The sequence below is a fragment of the Giraffa tippelskirchi genome, chromosome X (assembly GCF_054371585.1).
Source record: "Giraffa tippelskirchi isolate mGirTip1 chromosome X, T2T-mGirTip1v1.2.pri, whole genome shotgun sequence".
NCBI lineage: Eukaryota > Metazoa > Chordata > Mammalia > Artiodactyla > Giraffidae > Giraffa > Giraffa tippelskirchi.
The window spans coordinates 8,290,126-8,316,443 of record NC_137289.1 but is presented as its reverse complement, the minus strand read 5'-3'; the positions used below and the strand labels follow the sequence as shown (position 1 = coordinate 8,316,443).

At 37.4% G+C, this 26,318-nt stretch overlaps 1 long non-coding RNA gene across 1 annotated transcript in view; it reads right to left on the bottom strand.

The window, feature by feature from the left end:
• Nucleotides 1-24,537, bottom strand: part of LOC145535933 (uncharacterized) — a 77,753-nt gene extending 53,216 nt beyond the window's left edge. Inside the window, exons 1-2 of the long non-coding RNA XR_014075541.1 lie at nucleotides 24,352-24,537; nucleotides 22,459-22,510 (exon numbers count right to left, since the gene is read on the bottom strand). This is a non-coding gene — a long non-coding RNA (uncharacterized LOC145535933). The remainder of the gene's footprint in view (nucleotides 1-22,458; nucleotides 22,511-24,351) is intronic.
• Between the last annotated feature and the right edge of the window lie 1,781 nt (nucleotides 24,538-26,318).

Below are 26,318 nucleotides of genomic sequence, written 5' to 3'. Positions count from 1 at the left end.
ATAATGAATGAACTGGAGAGCAATTTTTTGAAAAAGAACAAACAGAACATAAATAAAATGGAAAAAAATAATATGAATATAGAAAATTTGACCAACTCAGTAAAGAATCTTGATTAATGGACAGTGTAGAGCATCTCACACAACAAATAGAAGACACATCTATTTTAAGTACACATGGAATATTTACCCCCCGACTTACCATGGACTAGGCTGCAAAAGAAGTCCAAAAACTTACTAAAGAATTTGTATCATGCAGATCAAATTTCATGATTACAACATTAAATAAAACAAAATAAATAGCAATATGAGAGCCAACATCACCACTGTCTCACATGTTTCATAATGAAACTTGCACCTTTCATTAACTCATGAGTCAATAAAAAAACCTAATGGCAATTACGATTTAGTGATGATTAAATGACAAGAATAACATCATTTCAAAGATGAACAAGCTGCTAAGTTGGTACATTGATAGAAAAAATTAGCTATAAAGTGTTATATATAAAATAAGGCTGAAAAAAAATAAGGCTGAGAATTCATGTGCTGTGTTCAACTCACAAATATAGAAGAAGAATAAAGTCAAAGTAAAGAAAACTGAAGGATGGAATAGAACAAACAGAAATTAATTAAATGCAAAAATAATTTTCTGGTTAGATCAATAAATCAGCTAACCGATAGGTTATTCTTTTGAAAACAGATAAACATCTGACAAACATTGCTCCAGGAAACAAATAGTAGAGTTGGCAGAAATAAAAGAATTAGAAATTTAAAAGGGAATATAACAATTAGTGTAGATATTTAAAATATAAGAGAATACTTGAAACAGCAACATGTCAATAAATTTGAAAACTTAGATATAGTAGAATTTTACTAGAAAAATATTTTTTACATTGAAACAATATATACATATGTATAGACTAGTTGATAAATGATATATAGTACTTCTCTTTCTCAAATGATAGCTAACAGTACATTATTAATATTTAAAAATCAACAACTTTCTCAGTTTGGACAGTTAACGATTATTTTATTTTTCTAAAATCACCATACTCTTTCCAAGTAAACATGCTATGTTTACATTTTTTTCTTCAAATTCAGGAGAAAGATTAAAATCCATCTGAAGCAATTCTTAGCACAATCCTTTGAGCTTGAAGATATTACTTACTGTTCTTTTTTTTTTTTTTTTTTTTTTGCAACCATACTAAGAATCCTGTTCTACCCAGCAGCTCCCAGCATCACAGCCTTAACACGAGTTTAAAAGAGCACAGACCCATATTTCAAGGCTGTTAGAAAATAATTGATTTCTTAGGGCATGATCCTAATGCACCTGATAATATTCTAGGCTGCCATAGATTTAGATTTCTCCTTTGTCTTTCTAAAACTTACTGTATAATGCAAGAGTCATTTTATTGACCCACCTGATCCACTTAATCTACGAATTATATTTTTAACCGTATCACCTCATTGGAAGTGTGGAAAAGTATTTCAGCTTGACATATTTCTTATTCATCTTTAACCTCTTCATATAAAAAGGCAGGATTTCTTAGCAGTGCTGCTGCTAAGTCACTTCAGTCGTGTCTGACTCTGTGCGACCCCATAGACGGCAGCCCACCAGGCTCCCTCGTCCCTGGGATTTTCCAGGCAAGAACACTGGAATGGGTTGCCATTTCCTTCTCCAATGCATGAGAGTGAAAAGTGAAAGTGAAGTCGCTCAGTTGTGTCTGACCCTTCGCGATCCCATGGACTGCAGCCCACCAGGCTGCTCCATCCATGGGGTTTTCCAGGCAAGAGGACTGGAGTGGGGTGCCATTGCCTTCTCCGTCTTAGCACTAGGTATTATCATAAAATATATGAACCAGAAAGAACTGAGCTGAGTGAGACTTGATTGCAATTAACTCTGGAAGAAAGAATGTTGAAAGGATGAAAGAAATGTAGCATTTTTATATGACATACCTTACAAGACAGGTGTAAACATGATGCCATTGTGTCCCTAAATGTGCACCTGCACACCTATACACACTCATCTGCGCACGTGTGAACGCAGGGGAGCCAGGCGAGTCATCCATTATCATCCTGTCCCATTTTACACATGAAAAAAACAGACTCAAAGATTGAGAGTCCCTTGTCAACGTTACACAGTTTAATATGCAAGTATTTGTGGTTCAACTACAGAGCCCGTGTGCTGCAACTCCTGAGCCCCAGTAAGACCCAATACAGCCAAATAAATCAATAAATATTTAAGAATGCACATATTTGTGGCATTGTTTGCCAGTATTTTCTCCTTTACTTCACATTGAAGACTGATCAAGTTGAGGGCAGTTACTCACTGGGAGCCAGAAACATCACTCATTTTCTCCTTGCTTTTGTTCCTTAAATCAGTCTTTCTCAGGTGCCTACCTTATGCCAGCCACTATAACTGAGTCTTCAGTATGTAATCAGCTTTCCTTTTGTCTTCTTTCCCTCTTTTTGATGGCTACATTGCCTTCCATGTTTCTTTAGTAGTCTCTGGCTCTAACCATTTGCTGGTTTCAGCCACCCAGTAATGAAGTTCCACCAAAGCAAACCAGAGCTGGATATCGTTCACTTCTGTAACTGGTGCTGGATCCTTATAGGGTGGTTCTCACTTTTGTGAAGAGAAATAATGGCTGTTTTCTGAACATAATGCTTCTCTGAATTGGGCCATAAATCAATTTCTTATGGAAAGGTAAGAGGGAACACTGAAAATGGTGGTCAGGGGTGGGAGAAGCACCATCCACAAATTTGAATCTATATTGGGAAATTTTCTCAAATGTCCTTGACCCATTTTTACTAGATGTTGGGAATTTAGGATAACTATTAATTGGACAGAGACATTACATATGCTCTGATTGTTTGGCACAATAAAGGCATATGGTGGAGATCTGCAAACATAATTTGGCTACTCAGTGTAAGGTGACCCTGCATTATGGCCCCTGGCCAGTTCATTATTATTATGGATGTACAACCTTTGTATCTGACTGTATTTCCTTGGAAGGACTTGAGTCTGGTTGACTTCTAGACTACATTCTGCCAAGAACCCTAATGAAAAGTTACAAAGTATCCCATGATGTCCCAAAACCTAGTTAGAAAGAGCTGCTTGAATTTCAGGATAACCAGTGTTCAAGATAACCAGTTGTTGAACCAATTTAAAGCCTTTTCTTAAAAGAAAAAAATAAGATTCTGCATATGCATCCACACAGCCAAAGCATTGCTCATTCCCAAGATGGCAAGCAAAATGGTATGGGAGTCCCTGTACTGTAATGTTATGTGGCAGTTTTTCCCTATTAAAATGCTTGAATTCATTGCAGCTTAGCAAAGGTGTCATAACAAAAGCATTTGCCCAAGTTTTTGAGAAAATACAATCAGAGCTCATGGGGGATATGGCTGTGCATGAATACTAAGTGTTAGTTTTATGTTCTGGGTCTTTTCAAAGAAACACAGAGATGTTTGAAAAAATAGAAATATAACTATATTCATTCTTTTTGAGATGGACTTGCACTAAACAATGTCTACATCCTCCTGTGAAGGTTGCAGGGTTTGGGATTGATATATTCATCTGGGGGGTGCTCCAGGCCCAGGCACCTCTGTGAAAGACATGTTTAGTTATTTGGCAAATCCATTGCAGGCTGGCAACCTTCTCTTCCTGCCTGCTACATTTTAATATGCAGAACGAAACTTGTGTGGAAGGGCGGCAGATATTTAGGTCATTTAACTGCTCTAGTAAAATACAAATTAACAGGAAAATTGCTGACATCATTAGTATAAAGCATTAACATCTGCAGGTTACACATGCCAGCTGCATAATATCTGTTAATTATGGTTGTAATAGGAGACCATTGGGAGTGTGAATCAGGATTTATGTGAAAGTTTTGCCACTTTCAGAAATATAGAATTTGACTTGGAATGTTCCATTTGTAAAAATGAAGAAAATTCTGTGTGTGAGTAGGGATATAGGTGAATCAAATGCTTTTGAAAATGAATCCAATCAGTTATTTATTTCTTTTTTTCCCCAAAGACATTTAATTAAGCTTAATTTTGGTAATATAGAAATATAAACTTTCGAGTCCTTTGTTTAAAAAACACAGGGATCATTTGTTTAAAACTTTTTGCTTCTGTGTTATTTTGTGGGGTTTTTCATCTTTATACGTGATGTAGTAGCACTTATCCCTCTGTACTTTTTCTCAATTAACCTCAAAGTTTCACATATTATTTCATTTATACTTTAGTTGTGTTTTCATTTCAGTTTGTGCTATATTGAAATATCTCTCTGAGGGCATCCTGAAGCTGCTATTATATTATATTAATCATGTCCAGTGAAAATACACGTGGCCTGAGATGAGGCACCCACCAATTTAACGAGTTTAAGGACTGTGAAAAGGGCTTCCCTGGTGGCTCAGTGGTAGAGAATCCACCTGCCAGTGCAGGAGACACGGGTTCAATCCCTGGATGGGAAAGATCCCACAGGCTGCGAAGCAACTAAGCCGGTGCACCACAACTACTGAGCCTGTGGTCTAGAATCCAGGAGCTGCAACTACTGAAGCCCACATGCCCTAGAGCCTGTGCTCCACAATAAGAGAAGCCATCACAATGAGAAGCGTGCACACCGCAACTAGAGAGTAGCCCCTCCTTACCACAACTAGAGGAAAGCCAACACAGCAGTGAAGACTCAGCACAGTCAAAAAAAATACACTAAATTATTTTAAGAAGGACTGTGAAAAAAATACACAGTAGAGGTTTCTTTTAATATTTAATTAATTGATTTTATTTGACCACACCAGGTCTTATTTGCGGCATGTGGGATCTTTGATCTTTGTTGTGGCATACAGGATTTTAGTTGTTTCATGTGGAATCGAGTTCCCTGACCAGGGATTGAACCCAGGCCCCTGCATTGGGAGCTTGGAGTTTAAGCCACTGGACCAGAAGAGAAGTTCCCACAGTAGAGGTTTTATAGGTGAAACTTGGGAGTTCATAGAATAGGAAAATCATTACTGTTACAAGTGACTAATAACTTTCCCTGGTTTTGACAGGTTTGACTGAGTTTTTTCCTTAAGAAAAGGGAATATTACACAACATTTAGAAGTTTCCTTTGCATTGATCTGTCCATGCAGTTAGTGATATATAACCAGATTCTCTGAATGCCCTTTAAAGAGGCCTGCTATCAATTATCAGATTTTCTCTCCTAGTAGATTTGCATTATTTTTCATGATTTTTATATTACCCATTCCAAGGTTACACATACTTAGAACAATTGATTGGATTCAAGTAAGACATTTATCCCAGAGGAAATATTCCTGAATAATTTAATGATACATGGAGAGAATGCATTGAAAAGATAAAAATGAAAGGCTGCATATAGTGTGCAGATACTATGAAAAATGGTCACATAAATGGATAAGGATTAGAAAATTGAGGAGCCAAAGGTGTCACCATACAAATCTAATATCTGAAAACCTGCAAGGTGTAGATGTAATTACAGAAAGTCAAAGTATGACATTCTAGATGCAAGTTCACTTCAGTCTACAAACAAGGCATGTAACTTTAACCACATTTTCTAAAAAGCCAATTTTTAATTTTAAAATTCCAATCTCCACAATAGCAAAAATTACTGTGAGTCAATTCAGGATTCCTTTCCTTCCTTGCAGATGTTCCTGAATTCTGAAGGAAGCCGCATGTGTCAGAGTGTCTGAGACTCATTTTGTGTTCTATTTCATATGTCCACCATGATGTTTGCCTCATCAGCCCATCCTTTCTGCAGTTGAAGGGAGCCTGCGGGTCACCAGGGCGATACCCACCATTCATTACCTAGTAGTCCCCTTGGATCTCTCTGTCCTCTACATTCTTCGTATGTAGGGGAATATAGAAAGTACTGGATTGCCTTTGCGTCACACTCGAGGGAAGGAAATTCCATGCATCTAAGGCTTAATTTTCCAAGCAAGCTACATAGCCACTTCTACTTCAGTCTGCCACTCCCCTGTTCTGTCCCCTGGCCACAGGGCCAGAGTTGATCCTGTCCTCATATCTCACAAACCTCTTCTAGGGCAACTTGCCTACTATTGGTACTTGCCCCTCTCCTGGGGACCCAACAGCATCCACTCTTTCTTCTTGCCCACATGATTCTCTCTTTTCCCCTAGCCTTCAATCTACTATTTTATCCTAGGGAGTAACGCTGTCATTCTCTTATGAGTTCTTTTTTTTTTTTTTTTTCCAAAATTCATTCTACAGAGAGTAGAGGGTTTTGAGTTTCAAAAGCTTGGAAAATAATTCTTTGCATTTATGTTGTCACATCCCTTCTCTGAATGATAAAGAAATTATCTAGTGTTTCAAATTGGCAGAATAAAGCATGAGAGTGGGAAAAGGAAGAGTTCACATTGGTTACTATTTTTTTATTTGTTAATTAATTTTTATTGGAGTATAGTTGCTTTACAATGTTGTATTAGTCTCAGCTGCATAACAAAGTGAATCAGCTGTAGGTATACACATATACCCTCTTTTTTGGATTTCCCTCCCATTCAGGTCACCACATTGGTTACAAGGGAAGCCCCCACATTGGTTAAGAATTTTAAAAATATTATCCAGTCATATGGAAAGCAGAACTAGAAAATGCTAGAGAAGAAAGGAGCCTGGTGATTGTATCTGCCTCTCCTAAGTCAATATTGGCCTCTATGGCCAACTGTTTTTGAGTATTATGGGAAGAGAGAACTAATGCAGGCCTTTCTTCTTCTGGAACTGGGAAAGATCTCAAAGGCAAGTATATGAGATTTGGGATGAAAGTCATAATGCAGAGAGATTTGGGGGTGAGTGTATACTGCAGAGCTCTATGAAATGCCTGGAGAAGGCTAATGTCACTTGCCACCCCCACATTAGTATGCTTTATCTACCTGGTCCTCAACAGTCCCCAAAGAAGATCAGCAGTGGCCTGATTACTCCTGCCTTGAGCCTGCGCGAGGAGAAAAGTGCAATTATAAACTCAGAAGCCATGAAAGGAAAAGAAGGCTTATTTGTTATATACATTTCATAAATGTAATGTGAAATTATAATGAAAGTCAATAGATAAGCAATTGACTTGCAAAACAGAGGATTGCCACACAGAGGTCAGAAAGAGAGCTTATAGCTATAATATATAAAGAGTTCTTACAAATTAACAAGGAGATAAAGAATCCAGCTGAAAAATATGCAAAGAAATAAATAGGCCATTTAGAAAAGAGGAAACCCAAATTGCCGCAAGTGGATTAAACAGTGTTCAAACTTAGTTAGGAAAAGGCAAAATAATAATAATAATGACAATGAAATATCACTTATTCAGATCAGACTGGCAAAAATTTAAACAGCACTAACATCTATTGATTGTGGGCTTCAGGAATAACAGTACTCTCAGACATTGCTGTTAACCTGTGGATTATTATAGTCTTCTGGGAAATAAATTTCATATCTCACAAGTTTTTTTAATTTATTTTTTATTTATTTAACATTGGTTTATAAAAACATATAAGTTTCATGTGTACAACCTTATATTTCTACTTCTGTATACTCGACAGAGTGCTCACCACCAAAAATGTAGTTTCCATCCATCACTACACAGTTGATTTCTCTTTACCCTTTTCACCTATCCTTTGCCCCTTCCCCTTTCATAACCATTACTCTGTTCTCTGTATCTATCTGTTTGTTTTTGTTTGGTTCAGTTTGTTTATTTTGTTGTGTTTTTTTTTTTTTTCGGTGTATTTGCTTTTTTTTTTTTATTCCCTTTGAATCATCAATTCCACTCATGGCAGTTCTACACCACAGACAGAACACTCCCAGTTTATAAGGATGTGTACATGTGTGTGCTTAGTAAAAGTAAATCCCCAGCAATAAGAAAATGGTTCATTAAATTAGGGTTCATTCACCCTATGTTGTTGTTGTTGTTTAGTCTATAAATCATGTCCAACTCTTTGAAATCCTGTGGACTACAGCCCTCCAGTCTTTTCTGTCAATGGGATTCCCCAGGTAAGAATACTGGAATGGGTAGCCATTTCCTTCTCCAGGGGATCTTCCCAACCCAGGGACTGAACCTTCATCTCCTGCATTGGCGGGCAGGTTCTTTACCACTGAGCCCCCAGGGAAGCTCCATCCACCCTATAGATTATCATAAAACCATAAAAAGAACCAAATTAGGGCTTTATTGTGTGGTGAATTGGGAAGATTGCATGGTATCCTTTTAAGCAAAAAGAAAAGTCTCAAGGTGTGTATAATCAATTTTTATAAGAAGGTGATTAAAAACCACCTCCCTCTCTGTATGATTAACACAGATAGCTTGCTATATGATTATGTAGACTTGGAGAAAAAAAGTAGGATATGTGCTGGGTTTTTAATCTTGGCTACTCGGGGTGGTAGAGACAGGACAAGAGAAGAAGGAATCAAGAAAAATGATCCCCAAATTAAAAACATAAAACAGCTAGCCAATAAAGAGTGCATTAATAAAACAAGGAAGTTTCATTTAAGTACAAGAAATATTCATGACCATAGATTTCATGTTATGCTATTTACAAAGGCCTCCTAGGTATAAACTGTATTATATACATTAATGGTCAATGTGCTGTTTTTTGTTTGTTTGTTTTTTGATAACCAAAACATGTTCTCTCTTTGAGGAGAGAATCCTCGCAATGTATTTTTCTGCTTACAGGTGGCAGGACTCTTGCCCTCTTTCAACTTACTGGTCATATTCTTCACAAAACGCTATTTGAGGATCTTATCTTAAGCCCATTAACAGGAAAAGAATTGTTAAACATAGAGACATTTGTGGATCACCCTACTTAATAGCATATTTATACACTATTTGGCATCACTGATGACAGACACCATGTTTGAACTTTTCAGTGTCTGACATGAATCATATTTTTGCTTTCTTGATTATATAGAAAAATTACACTGTTGCAGAGATCAAGCCTGGTTATTTTGTTTTCAAAGACATTAGAATGTGTTTTTCTCTCTATTTCTAATATGCAAATATTTCACCATTGCTTATCAAGAAGTCCCAATATTATTCATCTGTTGTAGCTGTTGAAATATTTCTTTCACTTAGCTTACAGTATAATCACTGAAACATCCTTTACCTAATTTAATAACCACATCGGTAATTTACAACTCCACTCTATTCCTGGAAATATACACAACTATACACATACATATGTGCACACACATACACAATTTTAAATTTCCTTTGCATTTAAGATATCTTTCTTCCCTAAAATCTACTGTGTGCTCAGTCCTGTCTGACTCTTTGTGACCCTTTGGACTGTAGCCTCCCAGGCTCCTCTGTCCATGGGATTTTTCAGGCAAGAATACTGGAGTGGGTTGCCATTTCCTCCTCAAGGATCTTCCTGACCCAGGGATCAAACTTCTGTCTCCTGTGTCTCCTGCATTGCAGGTGGATTCTTTACCACTGAGCAGCAAGAATTTGAGGGAAATCCAAGAGACAGTGAAGGACAGGGAAGCCTGGTGTACTGCAATCCATGGGGTCACAAAGAGTCAAACAAAATTTAGTGACTGAACAACAGCAAAAATCTACTGTGTTTCTATCCTATACAATGTCTGGTTTACCTCATTCATCAATCTGATAAAATATTTTAAATAATTCTGGACCTTTGGGCTGTACATAAGACATCTTTTCCCCAACTCAGAATCTTGTTGTAGTGATAATTTGCCTTTCATACTGTTCTATAGCCAAACTAAATCACATTATATTTTTGTCAATTTTATCAAGGTATAATTTATTTATTTGAGTAACTATCACCACAATTTAGATGCATATTACCACCAGTGCTTATATTATTTGCAGTTGAACATGCAGAACCTCTATACAGGCAGCAAAAACAAGACATGGAGCTGACTGTGGTTCAGATCATAAGCTCTTTTTGCAAAATTCATGCTTAAATTGAAGAAAGCAGAGAAAACCACTAGACCACTCAGGTATTACCTAAATCAAATTTCTTATGATTATACAGTAGAAGTGACAAATAGATTTAAGGGATTAGATTTAGTAGACAGAGTGCCTGAAGAACTATGGGTGGAGGTTTGTAACATGGTACAGGAGGTGGTGACCAAAACTATCCCCAAGAAAAAGAAATGCAAGAAGGCAAAGTGGTTGTCTGAGGGCCTGCCTGCTTGCTAAGTCACTTCAATTGTGTCTGACTCTGCAACTCCATGTACTTCCAGGACCCTATAGCCTTCCAGGCTCCTCTGTCCATGGGAATCTCCAGACAAGAATACTGGAGTGGATTACCATGTCCTCCTCCAGGGGATCTCTCCAACCTAGGGATCGAACCCAAATTTCTTATGTCTTCTGCATTGGGAAGTGGATTCTTTACCACTATGCTACCTGAAAGCCCTGGTTGTCTGAGGAGGCCTTACAAATAGCTGAGAAAAGAATAGAAGCAAAAGGCAAAGGAGAAGAGGAAAGATATACCCAACTTAATGCAGAGTTCCAGAGAACAGCAAGGAGAGATAAGAAAGAATTCTTAAGTGAACAATACAAAGAAATAGAGGGAAAAAACAGAATGGGAAAGACTAGAGATCTTTTCAAGAAAATTAGAGATATCAAGGGAACATTTCATGCAAAGATGGGCACAATGAAGGACAGAAACAGCAAGGACCTAACAGAAACAGAAGAGATTGAGAAGAGGTGGTAAGGATACAGAGAAGAACTATACAATAAAAAGGTCTTATTGACCTGGATAACCATGATGGTGTGATCACTCACCTAGAGCCAGACGTCCTCGAGTGTGAAGTCACGTAGGCCTTAGGAAACATTGCTACAAACAAAGCTAGTGGAGGTGATAGAATTCCAGGTGAGCTATTTCAAATCCGCAAAGATGATGCTGTTAAAGTGCTACACTCAACGTATCAGCAAATTGGGACAAGTCAGCAAGGGACACATGACTCGAAAAGGTCAATTTTCATTCCAGTCCCAAACAAGGGTAATTCCAAAGAATGTTCAAACTACCATACAACTGCACTCATTTCACATTGAGCAGCAAGGTAATGCTCAAAATCCCTCAAGCTAGGCTTCAACAGTACGTGAACTGAGAATTTCCAGATGTACAAGCTGGATTTAGAAAAGCCAGAGGAACCATAGATCAAATTTCCAACATCCTTTGGATCATAGAAAAAGCACGAGAATTCCAGAAAAATATCAACCTCTGCTTCATTGACTACACTGAAGCCTTTGACTATGTGGATCACAACTAAGCAAAGCCTTTGACTATGTGGAAAATCCTTAAAGAGATGGGAATACCAGTCCACCTTACCTGTCTCCCAAGAAACCTGTATACAGGTCAAGAAGCAACAGTTAGAACCAGACATAGAACAATGAACTGGCTCAAAATTGGTAAAGAAGTGCATCAAGGCTGTATATTGTCACCTTGTTTATTTAACTTCTATGCAGAGTACGTGAGTCCTAAGTTGCTTTACTCATGTCCAACTGTTTCCGACCCTATGGACTGTAGCCTGCCAGGCTCCTCCGTCCATGGGATTCTCCAGGCAAGAATACTGGAGTGGGTTGCCATGCCCTCCTCCAGGGGATCTTCCTGATCCAGGGATCGAACCCACCTCTCTTGCAGCTCCTGCATCTTTTTACCTCTGAGCCACCAGGGAAGCCCTCTATGCAGAGTACATCTATGAAATGCTGGGCTGGATGAAGCTCAAGCTGGAATCAAGATCACTGGGAGAAATATCAATAACTTCAGATATGCAGATGATACCACCCTAATGGAAGAAAGGGAAGAGGAACTAAAGAGCCTCTTGATGAAGGTGAAAGAGGAGAAAAAGCAGGCTTAAAAGTTGACATTCAAAAAACTAAGATCATGGCACCTGTTCCCATCACTTCTTGACAAATAGATGCAGAAAAAGTTGAAATGGTGACAGATTTTATTTTCCTGGGCTCCAAATCACTGTGGACAGTGACTGCAGCCATGAAATTAAAAGACACTTGCTCCTTGGAAGAAAAGCTATGACAAACCTAGACAGCATATTAAAAAGCAGAGACATTACTTTTCCAATAATGGTCCATATAGTCAAAGCTATGGTTTTTCCAGTAGTCATGTATGGATGTGAGAGTTGGAGCATGAAGATGGCTGAGCACTGAAGAATTGATGCTTTTGAACTGTGGTGTTGGAGAAGACTCTTGAGAGTCCCTTGGACTGCAAGGAGATCAAGCCAGTCCATCCTAAAGGAAATAAACCCTGAATATTCATTGGAAGGACTGATGCTGAAGCTGAAGTTCCAATACTTTGCCCACCTGATGCAAAGAGCTGACTTATTGGAAAAGACTGATGCTGGGAAAGATTGAAGGCAGGAGAAGAAGGGGACAACTGAGGATGAGATGGTTGGATGGCATCACCAACTCAATGGACATGCATTTGAACAAACTCTGGGAGATAGTGAATTACAGGGTAGCCTGGCGCACTGCAGTCCATGGGGTCGCAAAGAGTCATACATGATTGGAGACTCAACAAGAACAAGCACCAGTGAACAAAAAAGTTGCTTGGTGCTCCTATGCAAGTCAGTGCACTTTGCAAACCAATGCCCCATGCAACTGCTTATCTGTTTTCTCTCACCATAGTTTAGACGGGTTATGGATTTCATATAAATGGAATCAAATGGTTGGTTATTTTTTTCTGGCTTATTCCATTCATCCAAATTCTTTTGAAATTCAATCATATTGTTACAGGTGTCAGTTTTTCGATCCTTTTTATTTTTGAGTAGTATTTATTTCATTGTATGTGTGCACCACAATAGATTTATTTACCTGTTGGTGGACATTTGGTTTGTTTCCATTTTCTCAGCTTGAATAAGACCGCTCTGAACATTCATGGACAAGTCTTTGGACATACATATTCTTTTTTCTTGGATAAATATATGGGGGTGAAATTATTAGGCAGTATAGTAAGTGCATTTTTAATTTTATATGAAACTGCCTAACCCCTTTCTGTGTTGTGCTGTGCTAAGTCACTTCAGTCATGTCCAACTGATTCTGGAGAATCCCCACGGACAGAGGAGCCTGGTGGGCTACTGTCCACGGGGTCACAGACTGTATCATGACTGAGTGACTAAGCACAACACATTTTCTTTGAGGTTTACAAATATTTTATCCATTTTTAGTAACTTGTTTGTCTTCCTATTGATATATAGAGGTTCTTTATGTAGTAGTTACTAATTACTTGTCAGAAATGTGTATTGTAAATATTTTCTCCCAGTGTGTGATTTGCCTTTTCACTTTCTCAACTGTCTCTCCAATACCAGATGAGTTTAATGTTGATAAAGTTGAATATGTCCATTTTTTTTTCTTGTTGTGCTCTTTCCAAGGAATACTCCTAGTGTTGCCTATGAAAATTTTCTTCTCAGAATTAATTAATCAAGAAATTTTTGTTTTGGCTTTCACTTTTAGGTCTGTCATCTGTTTCACTTAATTATGTATATTGTGAGGTAAGGGCTTCCTTCCCTGGTGTCTCAGACAGTAAAGAATTTGCCGGCAATGCATGAGACCCAGGTTAGATCTCTGGCTCTGGAAAATCCCCTGGAGAAGGGAATGGCTACCTACTCTAATATTCTTGCTGGGGGAATCCCATGAACAGAGGAGACTGGTGGGCTACAGTCCATGGGATTGCAAAGAGTCAGACATAACTGTGCAACTAAGCACACACACACACACACACACACACACACACACACACACACACACATTGTGAGGTAAAAGTTAATTGTTTTTCTAAGTGGATATCCAATTGTTTCAGCATGGTTTTTTCGAAAGAGTATTTTCCTCCTTGAGTTACCTAGGCAACTTCTTCAAAAATCATGATGTCTGGGTTTATTTATGGAACTTCTAGTCTGTTTCATTGGTTTACATGTCACTTCCTTTCACTAATACTATACTGTCTTGATTATCATAGCTTTCAGTACCAACTTTTTTCTTTTTCAAAATTATTTTGGCCATTTTTGTTTTTTTGTGTCTTAGTACAAATTTCAGAACTTGCTTAAAGATTTATACAAAATATATCATGCATTTTGATTAAGGTTGTATTGAATTGAGAGACCAATTGGGGGTTAATTTAAATCTTAATGATTGAGTTTTCTGACCCATGAACATGGCATGTCTCAAATTTATTTCTTACAAATTTCATCAATGTTTTGTAGTTTTCAGGGCATCAGTATTAGATATGTTTTATAAATATCTCTTGCTTTTTCTTACCATTATAAATACTACTTTGTACATTTTATTTTCTAGTTGTCTAATTTTTGTACATAGAGATAGAATTGATTTTTTGTATTGACCTGTATCCTGAAAGATTTTATGTTTCCTTACTATTTCTGGAGCTTTTTTGTAGATCCCTTATAATATTCTACATAGACAGTGATGTCATCTATGAACCAATCCAGTTTTATCTCTTCATTTCTAATCTCTATATCTTGTGTTTCTTTTTCTTTCCTTATTTCACTGCATACAGCATGTAGTATAATGCTTAAAATTTTCTGGAGGACATTTTTAAGTTTTTTTTAGTGACGTTGGTTAATTTGGTCCCAATGAATCATATGAGGCCTTAACTATGAAGCCCATCCTACTGTGGATTAGCTCTTAATTAGTAAATTGCTGCTAACCTCACTAGCAACCAGAAACATAGAAATCCAAATAACAATGTGATATTACTTTTTATCTATCAGATTTGCAAAGTTTAGAGATGCAAATAATATCAACTGTTGCTGAAGATGTGGAGAAATGGAAGTGCCATAAACTGCTAGTGAGAATGTAATTTGGCACAGCCATTCTGGAGATAAATCTGGCATTCATTAGTGAAATTAACAAATGTTTATGCCTATTTACCCATACATCATCCAGGTATTTGCCTTAGAGAAACTCTTATACAAGTCCAATTACAAACTTCCTGATGGTAGCAAGATAGCTAGATGTCTATCACTCATGGAATGAGCAAATGTAATGCAGTGGGGGCACACCAGAAAATGCTCTGCAGATACTAGAAACCATGAACTAGGTTTATATATAGCAACACAGGTACATCTTTGAAACACATCACTGAGTGGAAGGAAAAGAAAGAAAATAAATTCTATAGTATAAGGCAAGTTACATGAATTAAAGCCGTATATATACACTCAACCATAGTACGTATTTTATAAGAATATATATATATATATATCTCCAAGAGAAAAGGCAGTAGCTGTTAGGAATGATAATTGGAAAAATAAAATAAAATAACGCAAGGATCTTGAACCTATCATAATGATGAAAATACTCAGTGAACTGAGGAATATGGTTAATTCAAGTCTTTAGCCCTGAGTTTAAAATAATAAAAACTTTAAATCTCAGGTGATATTAAATGGAGAGTAGGATATGCACCAAAATATGTAGTGTAGTCCCATTTTTTAAAGCTTTATACATATGAGTAGGAAAAGAACTGTATAGAAAAGCACAAATATATTAACACTTGTTGTCTCAACAGGAGCATGGCTAGTAAGAGTGATTTTCAGTTTTTAGTTTTGTCATTACACCTTTCTCTTCTTCACAATAAGCATGTACAACTTTCATAATGAAAAGAATAACTGTTACTTCCCCAAAACCATGTAAATGAGAAAATTATATCTAACAAAATTTATGCAAATTAGCACGATCACCTTGATTCCACTGAAGTGAATAAACCCCTGTTTCAGGTCACAGAACAACAATCGTCCATAGAGACATGATTTGAGAGAATACCTGTCTTCCAGATGGTCAAGACATCACTACAGCCATTTTTTGCTCCCTGAAGAAAGCATTGCTTAAACGCAGGTCTTTTGTGTTTTCAGGATGATAATTATTTCAATGGGTATGGGCTCTTTCTTTCTAACTGAGACTATCATGGTAATATTCAGAAACTGCACAAGTTAAAGTAATATGTTTCTAAAGCTGGAGTAAAACTAAATTAATAAGATCTTAAACCATTAAGAAGTAATTAGAAATATAAAAGCATTAAGAGCAAAAGCTAAAAACCAACTAATGGACTATGGTGAGCATGAGAAAATTATTCTATGTTACAATGGAACCAGGAGTAGACTTCAAACTGGCAGGATAATAAGATCTTAACATGCTATAAAACATCATGAAACACTAATAGCAACTATGGCATGGGAGTGATAAGAAAATGTGGTTTTAATTCAACATTTCAGGGTCAGAACATTCTTCGCTTTCCCATCTTTGCCAAAGCTTGTGTAGAATTTCCTGGTGTTTACTGAGGGAGTGGGAAGTCTCTATATTTCTATAATATCCTACCCAGTGAATTATGAATAATTAAATGAACACATCACGAATTTTAAACTCAAGCTTTACAACTTAAAATGATGGTTTTGTAACTCTGTAAGTGTCTTTATATTTTATTGTTTTTAAACCCAGTGTGCTTCTACCTCTGTGTCTAACATGAATTGCATGTTCATCATTTCTAAACAAGCATTTCCTATGCAGTTGAAATGCTCCCACTTGTGCAATTTTCGAACAATTTAATTCACTTCCTAACAGGCCATTCCTTGCCCAGTTATATTAATACTGTCTAATAATTTTTTTCCAAAGTGTGGTTTCCTGAACCATAACTGTCTCTATCAGAAATATTAGGGTATATTAAAAAAATGCATTTACTTAGATCCCACCACTGTCAGGTTTTGGATCTAGGATTTGTATAATTAAAAAGTGTCCCTGTTTAAGGACCATTGCTCCAGGTGTATGAAGATCCTCTACGTCTGCCCTCAAGGAAGAAGGGTGTTGATCTAAGTTCATAAAATTCAAAGGTACTAATTTGGTTCCTTGTGATGGTGGCTGGAGACAATATGCCTTATTCAAAGACCTAGGGAACTTGACTTTAACATCTTTTCATATGATTAGATGATGAGGATGAGGTTAAAAGGCTGAGGTCATCTCCCTTCTATTCTTTCTTCTTCTATTTATGAGGCCATTTAAACAGTTTCCCCAATTCTAGAGGCCCTGGCCTGTCTCTCTTATGCTCTCCCTTCTCTATGTATTCTGTCATGTTTGAAGATTTGATTGGCTCTTCTCTAGGCAGTGCTGGCAAAATGGTTTCTTGTTCTCTTTGGGTTCTTTTTTTCCCCTGACACTCACAGGTGTATCTCAGACCAGCATTTTCTCTACAACTAAGACAAGATTTGAGATTCAGGTTTGGACTTTGGGCAAAAAATAGTCTAATGAGCACCTCTGGGGAGTGTGTCTGTTTCAGATCTTTTTTAATGTGGTAAGAATACTCCACATTAGATCTACCTCTTAAGAGATTTTCAAGTGTACAATACAATCCTTTAACCCATAGGCAGATATGTTCATAAGTGGATCTTCAGAATTTATTCATCTTTCTTAACTAAAAGTTTATGCCCATTAATTAGTAACTACCTATTCCCACCCCCAGCCCATGCCTCTTTCCCCTGAAGCCTGAATCCACTGACAAGAAGTTTGAGGGACCATAGGAATCAACAAATCAACCGTTTTAAGGCTGGTCGTGCTGGTTTCAAGATGGCAGGTGGTTAGGCTTCTGACATCTTCCTCTTTTAAATTAATTTATGCACCTGGTCACAGACATCACAGCTGCCAGAGAACAAGCACAAGACTTCCCCACAGAGGGGCTGAGCTAGACTGGGTCTTAGTTTCGGCATGTGGGATCTTTGGTCTTCATTGTGGCATGTGGAATCTTTAGTTGGGGCATGTGAACTCTTAGCTGTGGCATGTGTGATCTATTTCCCCAACCATAGATCAAACCTGGGCCCTACTACATTGGGAAGGCAGAGTCCTAGCCAATGGACCACCAGGGAAGTCCTAGCACCATTTGTAGAAGAGACAGTTCTTTGTCTTGGCACCCTTATTGAAAATCAATTGATTGTGTCTGTATTTGTTTATTTCTGGATTCTCATTTCTGTTCTATTGATCTATATGTTTATCCTTAGGTCAGTATCACGTGGTTTTGATTACTCAAAGTTTGTCTTCACTTTTGAAAACTGGAGTGTATTTATTTAAGAGGCTGCAACTTAATGGAATATTTCCACAGACTGTGCAGACCACTTTGGGAGTACTGTTGCCTTTGAGGCTGCTTCGGAGTATTTTCTGATATTTTTTCAAATTAATTTATTTATTTTAACTGGAGGCTAATTACTTTACAATGTTGTGGTGGTTTTTGCCATACATTGACATGAATCAGCCACAGGTGTATTTTACTAGTACTAAAGTTTCAACCTCTGGTATACTTCTGAGCGGAATAAATATTTGGAGATAAGTGGAGGAATCATTAAAAGAAAAGATCATGTAAAACACATTAACATAAATTCCTGAGGACAGCCTTGAAAAAATCCTATGCTGTAGCGTTAGTGAAGATAAGCAATAAACCACAATTATTTAAAAGATTGATATCATTTGTGATATAAATATTGTATATATGGATCAAGACACTCAAAAAGATCATTAGGAGGTTTTATTTAGTTTTTAACCACTGTATGCTCATATTTTTCTCCCTCACAAATTTTGCTCCAGCATATGTGAAATAAATGCTAAATAAATTAAAGGCAGTGAAATAGATTGTTCTTCTGTACGAAAATAACATGTTTTACATTGAAGATGTTAATGAATTCTTTATACATTTTTTTTTTAAGTAAGAATCCATTTCCATATATCTCCATTATAGTCAATGACCTTCTAAGGTGAGAGATTTTTAGTAGATGATGATAAAAGCCTGATTTTGGAAGGGGTGTTTGGAGGCTTAAGAGAGGATAAGTGAGCAATTAAGACTGGGAAAATACACAACTGTTTTAATTAGTTATATTTTAAAATGGAGCAGAGAAATTGGACAGAAGCTGGAAAGGGATGTGGGGGCCAAGAGAGCTTTTGTTTTTTTAAGAAGGAAATGATTGTGTGCATGCTGAGGGTATTATCTACTATATGGTGAAATGTTGATTTTGCAGAACACTGGGGTTAATTATAAGAGAAAAGTCCTTGAGTAGGTAAGAGGGCATAGGATCCCAGTAACACTCTAAAATGTTACTCTGAAGAATAAATTAATTCTAGAATGTTAATTTCAACATATAAACACCAGGATTGATCACCAATTGAAGTAGGGAAGGGAAGGTTTATAGAGAAGAATTCTATTCTTGGGCAGTATTGAGTATGCATTTGAGATTTATGACTTTAAATTTCATGTAAGAGTAGTCAGTGTCATTGGTATTTTTCTCCAGTCACTTTTAGCTGCATAAGTGAAAGTTCCAGAGATCTGTGTTTGAGCAGTGTTCAGGTTTTGTCAGAGAGAGAAAAGGATGTGGGAGTTCAAGGTGAGTATGTTAAAGGCCATGATGCTAGGCTGTGGAAGCCACTATGGGTAAACAAGAGAAGGGATAATATTGAGAGATGACAATTTAAAAAGTGGTAGGGTAATTGGGTTAGAGGTCTTGATGCAGTCCCAGAATTGTTGGAATGGGTGTCATCGTTTAAATTAGCTGAAAAGGTAAAAGATGGTTCATAAATGGGATGACTGAAAATGAGATTTCAGAGCAGTTCAGTTATTAATGATGACAAAGTCTATAAATTAGGCTTAAATTTTCCAAGAAGTGATATCATATAGACTACACATGCAATCAATACAAATGTAGGTGACTAAGTGTCATAGGTTTAGATATTTTAAAATATATTGTTCATGGTTAAAGAATAAATCATAATATTAATTAGAAAATGCCTATGGACAATGAAGAAAATATCACACATCAAAACTCACTGGACACAGTTCAAGCAGTACAGAGAGGGACAAGGATGGTCTTAAAACTTCTGTGAGAAGAACATTCTTAAAATTAATGAGCTAAGAGTCCTAAACAAGAAGTTAGACAAAGAAAAATAGAAGAAACCCAAAAAAGGAGAAGGAAATAAATCATAAGAATAAAACAGAATGCATTAAGTAGTAACGCATATATATATATATATAGTAAAAAGAATCAACAAAGGCAAATATTTACTCCATGAAAAGACAGTTAAAATCAATAAACTTCTGGTAAAATTAAACAAGAAAAAAGAAAGCATAAATAATAAAAATAAAAAACGGACATCATGACAAATAAAGTAGAGATTAAAATGATGATAGGATTTTACAAACAATTTTATAACAAAATATTTGAAAATTAGCGGCGTATGGACAAATTCCTAGAAAAGAAACATTATCAAATTTACTCAAGAATAAATAGAAAATAGACCTGATTTGTTTCATAAGCATTAAGGAAATGTAATCTGTAAGTAAATGTCTTTCCACAAAAATAAAAACTCACCTCAGGTCCAGATGGTTTTATAATTAATTTTTATCAGTCATTCAAGGAAGAGGTACACCTAATGTTTGCAAAATTCTTCAGTAAATGTAAACAAACAAAAATGACAAACACCTCACCTACACACTCATTTCATAAGACTACTAGACCATAATAACAAAGCAAGCCAAGAGTAATATGAAAATAATAGTAAGTAGAGGCCAATCCCACTTATGAACATAGATACAAAAATCTTAAAATATTAAAAGTAGATTTTAAATATGTCCACTAACTGGCCACTTCTCACTACTTCTTCCACCACCATCCTGAGACAAAGCACCATCACCTTTTGCCTGAGTTAATATAAGAAAATCCTCGCCACTTCTTATGCCCCCATTCAACATTGCAACCAAAGGGATCCTTTAAACATGCAAACCAGGCCATGTGCCTCAGTTACTCAGTACTCTCCAATGATTCCCCATCTCAATCAGTGAAAGCCTCACAATGATCTTCAAGATCCTAGATCAGAGTCAGCCAACTGTGGCCCATGGACCAATTCCAGCCTGCTATCTATTTTTATGTGGCTCATGAGCTAAGATTTGTAAGCATATTTTGCATAATATTTTATATATCTCAATGCTTGGAAAATAATACAATAAAAAGAAAAAGAAAATTTCATTGTATGAAAATCGCATGAAATGCACATTTCAGCATCTTTTGGAACAAGGCTACACCCATTGTTTATAAATTGTGGATGCTTTTTTTTTTTAATTTTAATTGGAGGCTAATTACCTTACAATATTGTGGTGGTTTTTACCATACATTCATATGAATCAGCCATGGGTGTACATGTGTTCCCCAACCTGAACCCCATTCCCACTTCCCTCCTCATCCCATCCCTCAGGGTCATCCCAGTGCACCAGCCCTGAGCACCCTGTCTCATGCATTGAACCTGGACTGGCGATCTATTTCACATATGATAATATACATGTTTCAATGCTATTCTCTCAAATCATCCCACCCTCACCTTCTCCCACAGAGTCCAAAAATCTGTTATTTACATCGGTGTCTCTTTCACTGTCTCACATATAGGATTATCATTACCATCCATCTAAATTCCATACATATGCATTAATATACTGTATTGGTGTTTTTCTTTCTGACTTGCTTCACTCTGTATAATAGGCTCCAGTTTCATCCACCTCATTAGAACTGATTCAAATGCATTCTTTTTAATAGCTGAGTAATATGCCATTGTGTATATGTACCACAGCTTTCTTATCCATTCGTCTGCTAATGCTTTTGCATAACAACTAGCCACACATACCCTTATTCCTTGCAAATGCAAGGCATGCTTCTGCACTTGCTGTCCCTCTGCCTGCATTTCTTTTCTTCCAACTATCAGCATGGCTCACTCTCTCCTCAGTTTCTTTAGGTCTCTATTCAAATATAACTTTATCACTGAGCTTTCCTGAGGACCCTAAACTTGAAACTGTTCTTTCACCCTCTCCCTGGCAATCCCTGTCTCCTCTTCCTGATTTGTTTTGCTCTATTGCATTTAATCACCAGCTCACATCTTCTCGATGTATACTCATATATTTTGTTTCTTTTTTGTCTCATTATGGGGAGAGATTTTTGTCTTTTGTTAACACTTGGCCTACCAAATAGAATATGTTCATTAAATGTTGAATAAATGAATAAAGCGGTTGATGACTGATAAAAATACTCTAAATTATTGCATACTTACTATAAGTTAGACACTGCGCTTTAGAAAATTATTTAATGAAGTATATTTGGTTTACAATGCTGTGTTAATTTCTGCCGCATAGCAAAGTTATTCAATTATACGTTTTCATATTCTTTCCCATTATGGTTTATCCCAGGATACTGAATACAGTTCCTTATGCTATATGGTAGGACCTTGTTGTTTATTCATCCTCCATATAATCACTTACGTCTGCTAACCCCAAACTTCTGGTCCATCCCTCCCCTCTCCCCTCCCCCTTGGCAACCACAAGTCTATTCTCTATAGACACTGTACTTCTGTATCATTATCCTTAATTTGCACAACAACCTTGTAATTTAGGCATCACTAGGCCCATTTTACAGTATACAGAGCAAGGAGCTGAAGTTCAGAGAATTTATGTAACTTACCCAAGATCAGAAGAGGCACACAGAAATCCAGGGCACTGGTGAGCATTGTAGGCTTTAGGAGAAAGACATAAAGAGTGGGAGAGATTATTAGAGGAAGAACCTGGGCTGACCAAGTCCCCTTGATATCCTGGGACATTTACATATTCAAGATAAGGATTTTGCTAGTTTGAGGAGTGATTAAAACTGGGGCAGGCATCTTTATTCAATTGGTAATGAAGCAAATCTGATTTTATAGCAATTCCAAAGGAATTTCAGTTCAGAAAGAGACTTCTGAATAAATCAGTCACTAGACACAGAGATGGCAAACATGCTTATCATGTTTCCATAAGTACCACCTGTCATGGTCATATCACAGATGATGGCTATAAAATAAATATCACATGGAGTTAAAAAGAGCTATGGAGACAGAATGCATTGCTAAGACCTAATAACTAATGCAAGTGAAATATTTTGTAGTATAGAGATGAAACTAATAACAGTCATTATGGACCAACACTGTTGCACTTAAGGGCTATGACTCCATTTGCTCTGAGGATTGAGGATTATAATTTTATACTTGGTAATTTCACAGCTACACAAGGTTCTTTTATGAAATTGTGTAGCAATATTTAATGTTTCAATATCAAATGCTGTATTTATTTGTTTGTCTTTCTTCTAGGACAAATAAAGCTGTGAATGTTCTTTTCTGGGGTTTATCAAGGTTGCCACATAAAGTTTTATACATATGATTTCTCTATCAGTCTCTTAGGTTTCTATGGTAAATCTCCATAAGGCAAGTCAAACAATGCATGGGTTTATCCTAGTGACTGATGCACACCTTTTTTCACCTTAAAGTCACCAGGAAACATTTTTAAAAGTACTCTGGCCTGTGCCTGGCACCCAGAGATTTTTATATAATTAGTTGGGTGGGGTCTGGGCATCAGAATTAAAAAAAAAAAAAAAAAAACACAACTAACTTCCCCAGTGAATTCTGCCAGAGTTGAGACGTGATGCTGTGGAGCTACACTTCAGCATCTAAGCGTCACATAGCTAAAGGGTATCTATATATAGGCATGATTTGTCTGTATAGCATAGCCCTAGGGTTTGTTGCTCAATGAAATTTCTAGTTACTTACTAAGTCTCCTTGGAGAATCTCTCTAACTAACTCCCATACATTGTATCCTTTCTTTAGGCTTCTAAGGGTTGTGTTGTAGCTTATGTGATAAGAATGACCAGAGACTAAGATGAAAAATAAGGAACTCAGGAATTTCCTCACTTCCTCTCCAAATTGCCAAGAAAGGAATAATGATATTCACATGAGTCCATTTCATTTCATTTCAACAGATGGGCAGTGTTTGGGAGGAACAGTCTAATAGTGATTAAGAGTATAGGCTCTGTAGGCAAACTGCCTGATTTCAGTTCCAAGTTCAGCTAAGTAGCTCTGTGACTTGTCCTAAATTACTTCCCCTCTCTGTTCCCTAGTTTACTTGTGTTAAAAACAGTGCTAGCATTAATTTGCAAGATCAGATGATGTGCATCAACAAATTCAAAAGGAAGCTCCCATTTCTTGAATGCCTTTTGTTTCCATTATACCCAGTTTCCTTATGTTCAAGACAGGGCTAACATTAATTTCTACCACGAAAATAATAAATGCTTTCCCTATAAAGTATCATTATAATTATTCTGTGTTAGGTGAAAGCTATAGCTGAGAGGTTCAGTGAGGATGATAAACCTCTGGGTTTATCTTTACTAGAGATCTGAGGGCCCCCGGGTGCAGGAAGACTATAATACTATTCCTGGGTGATCTTACTCATTCCAGTTAAAATAACTCTACATACATCCACTTGTACGTAGATGATTCTGAATCAGTATCTATGGCCTTGACCCTTTCTTAAATTCAAATTCCATACTTACAAGTTCCTTTGGGTAATCTTCAACTGGACATCCCACGTTGTTGTTGTTTAATCGCTAAGTTGTCTCCGACTCTTTTGCGACCCCATGGACTTGATCCCGCTAGGCTCCTCTGTCCATGAGATTTCCCAGGCAAGAACGCTGGAGTGGACTGCCTTTTCCTTCTCCATGGGATCTTCCAAACCCTGGGATCCAACCCACATCTCCCACGCTGGTAGGCGGGTTCTTTACCACTGAGCCACTAGGGAGGCCTGGACATCCCATAGGACCCTCCCTTCACCATGATGAAACTAACATTTTCTCTGTAATATACCAGTTTCTACTCCCCTTCTCTTTGCAACACTGTGTTACAGCCTTACCATCTACTTCAAAAACAAGCAGAAAGAAAAACCACAGAAACAAAAGACAAAACAAAATATTCCCCTATTCACCCACACCTCTAACAACCCATTGGACTACCTAGTTTTATTTTGCTTCCAAATATCTTTTATATCTATTTCCTCCTCTCTAGTCTTATTGAGGGGAGAAGGCAATGGCATCCCACTCCAGTACTCTTGCCTGGAAAATCCCATGGACAGAGGAGCCTGGTAGGCTGCAGTCCATGGGGTCGTGAAGAGTTGGACACGACTGAGCGACTTCACTTTCACTTTTCACTTTCATGCGTTGGAGAAGGAAATGGCAACCCACTCCAGTGTGCTTGCCTGGAGAAGCCCAGGGACGGGGGAGCCTGGTGGGCTGGCGTCTCTGGGGTCGCACAGAGTCAGACATGACTGAAGTGACTTAGCAGCAGCAGTCTTATTGAGACGACCTTACCCCAGGCTTGGAAGGCAGCATGGCAAAGAGGAAAGAGAGTGATAAGTTAGTTATCTCATCACTTGTAGAATCATCTTATAAAAACTATCTTTGGCAGCCTGAGAAACAAAATGAAAAGAATGCAAAGCCATAGGACCAGATTGTAGCTCTGCCACTGACTTGTTGTGTTGCCTTGGTGAAGGGACTGAACCTTTGGTCCTTGGTTGTTTCATCTGTTACATGGTAATCCTAAAACCTATTCTGCATGTAACACATGGTATGATGGAGACAGAAGACATTCAAGAAATGGGAGACTCCTTTTGAAATTGTTGATGAAATCATCTGATCTGCCAAGTAGCATTGTTCAGCAGCCCAAAAGAGATTTTAAAATAATTTTATCCTTTATCAACATCTCTTGAAAAGGATCTAACTTGCAATCCATTGTTATGCCTCAAAATTTCCTTCTCATCTTTCTTCATTCCCTGGTACCACTATCTGCCCCAGAGTCTTCCCCATTGTCATCATTCTCTTTCCAACTCCAAACCTGATTAAAATACTGACTCACCAGGCTTAAAAACCAACCAACCAAGCAAAGAATAAAAAAATAAATAAATAAATAAAAAACCTCTTTATTCCACTATCATCTCATCTGCTTCCGTATAATACAGGTCTACTAATCCTTCCTCCCAGTAAGCAAAACCCCTTAGGCATCAGGAGGGGAAATGAGGAGAGCAAGTGGCAGTGGAAGAAGGGAGAGGGAGAAGAAACCAAGAGAATAAAAAAAGCACTCTCTTTTCCTTGGAGGGGGTGACGCCTATAAAATTGTATGTCCACAGTGTTTATCCTGTCACAGTGCTATCGTTCAAGACATGGACATCTTTTGCCTTGTCTATTGCAGCTACTTCTTAACCTGATGTCCATCTCCCTTCCTCTAGTCTCTCCATGCCCTGATCTGGCCGCCTTGACCAGTCCATCTTTCCTATTGCTCTCAGAGGAATTGTTCTCCTGCACACCAGCTCTCATCATAGGAGTCTTTCTCTGCTCCCTCCAGCCCAGTTTTCCCACAGACCACAGGGTTAAAGCTAGAGCCCTTAAAACAATGTATCAAGTGAAGCACAATCTTCCTCTCCAGTTCTCCAATCCCACATCCTGCCCCTGACATTCGCTCAGGGTCCTAA